Here is a 4,983-nt window from a genome sequence, read left to right as displayed (position 1 = left end):
CTTTCTCGCTCTCTCTCCCTCTGTCTCTCTCTATCTCTCTGTCTTACTCCCTCTCTCTGTCAGTTAAATTTGCTGTTGTTTTTCAATGCTGGTGTTGCTGTTGAGGTTGTTGTTGGGTTTGTTGGTGTTTTCAATGTTGAGGTTGTTGTTGAATTTGTTGGTGTTTTCAATATTGAGGTTGTTGTTGATTTTGTTGGTGTTTTCAATATTGAGGTTGTTGTTGAATTTGTTGGTGTTTTCAATGTTGAGGTTGTTGTTGAATTTGTTGGTGTTTTCAATATTGAGGTTGTTGTTGAATTTGTTGGTGTTTTCAATGTTGAGGTTGTTGTTGAATTTGTTGGTGTTTTCAATATTGAGGTTGTTGTTGATTTTGTTGGTGTTTTTCGATGTTGGGGTTGTTGTGAAATTTGTTGGTGTTTTAAATGTTGAGGTTGTTGTTGATTTTGTTGGTGACTTGAATGTTGGGCTTGTTGTTTAATATGTTGGTGTTTTTCAGTGTGGGGTTGTTGTTCAATTTATTGGTGTTTTCGATGTTGGGTTTGTTTCTCAATGCTGAGTTTTTGTTGGATTTGTTGGTGTTTTCAATATTGGGGTTATTGTTGGATTTGTTGGTGTTTTCAATATTGGGGTTATTGTTGGATTTGTTGGTGTTTTCAATATTGGGGTTATTGTTGGATTTGTTGGTGTTTTTGATATTGGGGTTGTTGTTGCGTTTGTTGGTGTTTTCGATATTGATGTTGTTGTTGGATTTATCGGCGTTTTCGATTTGGGGTTGTTGTTGGACTTGCTGGTGTTTTTGACATTGGAGTTGTTGTTGCATTTGTTGGTGTTTTCGATACTGATGTTGTTGTTGGGTTTGTTGGTGTTTTCGATGTTGGGGTTATTGTTGGATATGTTGGTGTTTTTGATGTTGAGGTTGTTGTTGGATTTGTTGGTGTTTTCGATACTGATGTTGTTGTTGGGTTTGTTGGTGTTTTCGATGTTGGGGTTATTGTTGGATTTGTTGGTGTTTTTGATATTGGGGTTGTTGTTGGATTTGTTGGTGTTTTCGATATTGGGGTTGTTGTTGGTTTTGTTGGGGTTTTCTATATTGGGGTTGTTGTTGAGTTTGTTGGTGATTGGGAACATTGTCCTGATAGTCCAGGCGCTGGGGTAGGAGTGGGGGTGGTGGGGGAGAGCTGGGGGAGCGGAGGGTGGGCAGGGGGGGTTGGTTTCAGTGATGTTGCTGCCATTGAATGTATTGTATCGATTTATTCCCCATCTCCCTGATGGGAATCCCTGGACCCCCCAGTGTGTTCCCTCAATCTGATTGGGTTACATTGAGATCATTCTGACCACACAACATGGTGGCAGCGGGAGAGGGGGAGGGTTCAATCTGCCGGCCAAAGGGTTAAGCACGGGTACGGCACGGGGGAACAGACTCAGTTGGTGCTATACAACACCAGGCGATTCCCAATGTACGGTCAGAGCGCCTCGTCCCAGAGAGCTGAGAATGTAAACGCGCTGAGTGCGCGGCACAACTTTCAAGACATCAGCGACGGAGCCGTGTGCGTCGCCTTCCGCCCTGGAGCAAAAGCGCAACTGCGACTGGATCACGTGACACATTTCCCCTTCTGGAGATGTCAACCTTTCATGGAAACATAGAAACATAGAAGATAGGAGCAGGAGGAGGCCATTCGGCCCTTCCAGTCTGCTCCAACATTCATCACCATCATGGCTGATCATCCAACTCAACAGCCTCATCCTGCTTTCCCCCCATAACCTTTGATCCCATTCACCCCAAGTGCTAAATCCAGCCGCCTCTTGAATACATTCAATGTTTTGGTATCAGCTCCTTCCTGTGGGAATGAAGTCCACAGGCTCACCGGGTGAAGAAATGTTTCCTCATCTCCGTCCTGAATGGTCTACCCCGAATCCTCAGACTGAGACCCCTGGTTCTGGACTGCCCCCACCATCGGGAACATCCTCCCTGCATCTACCCTGTCCAGTCCTGTTAGAATTTTATAAGTCTCTGTGAGATTCCCCCCGCTCTGAACTCCAGTGAAAACAATCCTAACCTGGTCAATCTCTCCTCATACATCAGTCCCGCCATCCCCGGAATCAGCCTGGTAAACCTTCGCTGCACTCCCTCGAGAGCAAGAACATCCTTCCTCAGAAAAGGAGACCAAAACTGCACACAATACTCTCGGTGTGGCCTCACCAAGGCCCTGTATAATTGCAACAACACATCCCTGCTCAAAGAACAAAGAACACAGAACAGTACAGCACAGGAAACAGGCCCTTCGGCCCTCCAAGCCTGTGCCGCTCCTTGGTCCAACTAGACCAATCGTTTGTATCCCTCCATTCCCAGGCTGCTCATGTGACTATCCAGGTAAGTCTTAAACGATGTCAGCGTGCCTGCCTCCACCACCCTACTTGGCAGCGCATTCCAGGCCCCCACCACCCTCTGTGTAAAAAACATCCCTCTAACATCTGAGTTATACTTCGCCCCTCTCAGCTTGAGCCCGTGACCCCTCGTGAACGTCATTTCTGATCTGGGAAAAAGCTTCCCACCGTTCACCCTATCTATCCCCTTCATAACCTTGTACACCTCTATTAGATCTCCCCTCATTCTCCGTCTTTCCAGGGAGAACAACCCCAGTTTACCCAATCTCTCCTCATAGCTAAGACCCTCCATACCAAGCAACATCCTGGTAAACCTTCTCTGCACTCTCTCTAACGCCTCCACGTCCTTCTGGTAGTGCGGCGACCAGAACTGGACGCAGTACTCCAAATGTGGCCTAAACAGCGTTCTATACAGCTGCATCATCAGACTCCAGCTTTTATACTCTATACCCCGTCCTATAAAGGCAAGCATACCATATGCCTTCTTCACCACCTTCTCCACCTGTGTTGCCACCTTCAAGGATTTGTGGACTTGCACACCTCGGTCCCTCTGTGTTTCTATACTCCTGATGACTCTGCCATTTATTGTATAACTCCTCCCTACATTATTTCTTCCAAAATGCATCACTTCGCATTTATCTGGATTAAACTCCATCTGCCACCTCTCCGCCCAATTTTCCAGCCTATCTATATCCTGCTGTATTGCCCGACAATGCTCTTCGCTCTCCGCAAGTCCAGCCATCTTCGTCCTCGAAACCTCTCGCAATGAAGGCCAACATACCATTTGCCTTCTTTACCGCCTGCTGCACCTGCATGCTTACCTTCAGCGACTGGTGCACCCAGGTCCCTCTGCTCACTCCCCTCTCCCAATTTACAGCCATTCAGCTAGTCATCTGCCTTCTTGTTTTTGCTTCCAAAGTGAATAACCAGCACATTTTCCAGGTCTAATCCAACAATTGTCGTCAGCGAAATAAGGGACGCGAGTCACTCCACGCCTGGAGCGAAAGACCCTCATTCACGGCTAAACTCTCCCGGACCGGCTGTCCTGTCCCCGGGACTGGGGGAGTACAGGAGAATCCGGATACTTGTCCACAACTGGCTTTAAGAGATCTTAATCATTAAAAGTGTAGAATGTGTGGCAGTGACGAGAGGCTGGAAATAAGCAACAGGACTCCAAGATCAAAGAGAATCTTTAATATATAAACTTAAACAGAAAAAAAAACACGCGCAGTAACGACCGAAGAGGTACACGGGGCGAATAAGATATGATAAATGCCCAAACGCCGAGTCCAAGTGTTGGCTTCATGGATGCTCACACTCTGTGACCCGCCAGAAACATGTTGACACTCGCGTGGCATCTATTCTGTCACTGGGATTTTCATCCCATTAAACAGAAGCTCCTGGGTCTGATGCAATCCCCCAGAACGCGTCTCCAAACTGAGTAACTGTGTTAACCGCAACGGACCCGGATATCTATCATCTCCTGGTTAGTTTTTCTTAAGAATAAAATGATAAAACAAAAAGACAACAGAACACAGCGATTCCCCCTTTTAAAGCATCGCTCCAAACCTCAGCAATTTGTCTCCATAGCAACCTCGTGGCTTTCCTGCTTCGATGAGCCTCTCAGCTGAGTCAAAGGTTGGAGCGCAGTTTATCAATAACAGCCCAGCACGCTAAACAGAAAGGAACTGAAAATACACAAGCCCACAGGATGGTGGCGCAGTGGCATTGCCGCTGGGCTAGGAATCCAGAGGCCCAGGATAAAGCTCGGGGGAGAAAGGGTTCGAATCCCACCGTGGTGGATGGTGGAATTTAAATTCCATGACATATGTGCGGTCGCAAAGCCCGTCGTTGTCAGGGCGACTGTGTAAACTCATCCGGTTCACAAACAAACACTTAACCCTCAATATAACCCACAAGAGAGAGAGTTCAAACAGCTCAGTAATGACCCTCAATGCAGCCATCTTGGAAGGTCAGTCCAACCACAAGTGCAGACAAATTCTAATCAAGTAGATTTTAAAGTATTATTCTCAGCAATAAATAACACTCAGTTCCGCTGCTGATTTACCGGAAGTTTCCAAAAAGCAGAGAAATCTACAGTCCGTGATATTGTTGTGGGACAGAAACTCTAGGCAGTGCACACACGCACACTGGGAGGGCACATACCCAACTACACTGGTTTATTCAGGTTTGCTTATATACATACATTCAAAGACAAATGGGCTCTATTGCAGGGAAGCAGAGTGAGGCAATGGGAGATTGGGGCTGCGGGGAGGGGAGGGGAGGGGAAATGGAGTGGGAAGGAGATGGGAAGATGGTGGCAGAGATGAGATAGAAGACACTGGGGAACAGAGGGATATAGAGAGAGGACACACTGGGGAACAGAGGGATATCGAGAGAGGACACACTGGGGAACAGAGGGATATAGAGAGAGGACACACTGGGGAACAGAGTGATATAGAGAGAGGACACACTGGGGAACAGAGGGATATAGAGAGAGGACACACTGGGGAAGAGGGATATAGAGAGAGGACACACTGGGGAACAGAGGGATATAGAGAGAGGACACACTGGGGAACAGAGGGATATAGAGAGAGG

The sequence above is a fragment of the Mustelus asterias genome, unplaced genomic scaffold, assembly GCF_964213995.1.
Source record: "Mustelus asterias unplaced genomic scaffold, sMusAst1.hap1.1 HAP1_SCAFFOLD_555, whole genome shotgun sequence".
In the NCBI taxonomy this organism is placed as follows: domain Eukaryota; kingdom Metazoa; phylum Chordata; class Chondrichthyes; order Carcharhiniformes; family Triakidae; genus Mustelus; species Mustelus asterias.
This window is presented reverse-complemented; position numbering follows the sequence as displayed.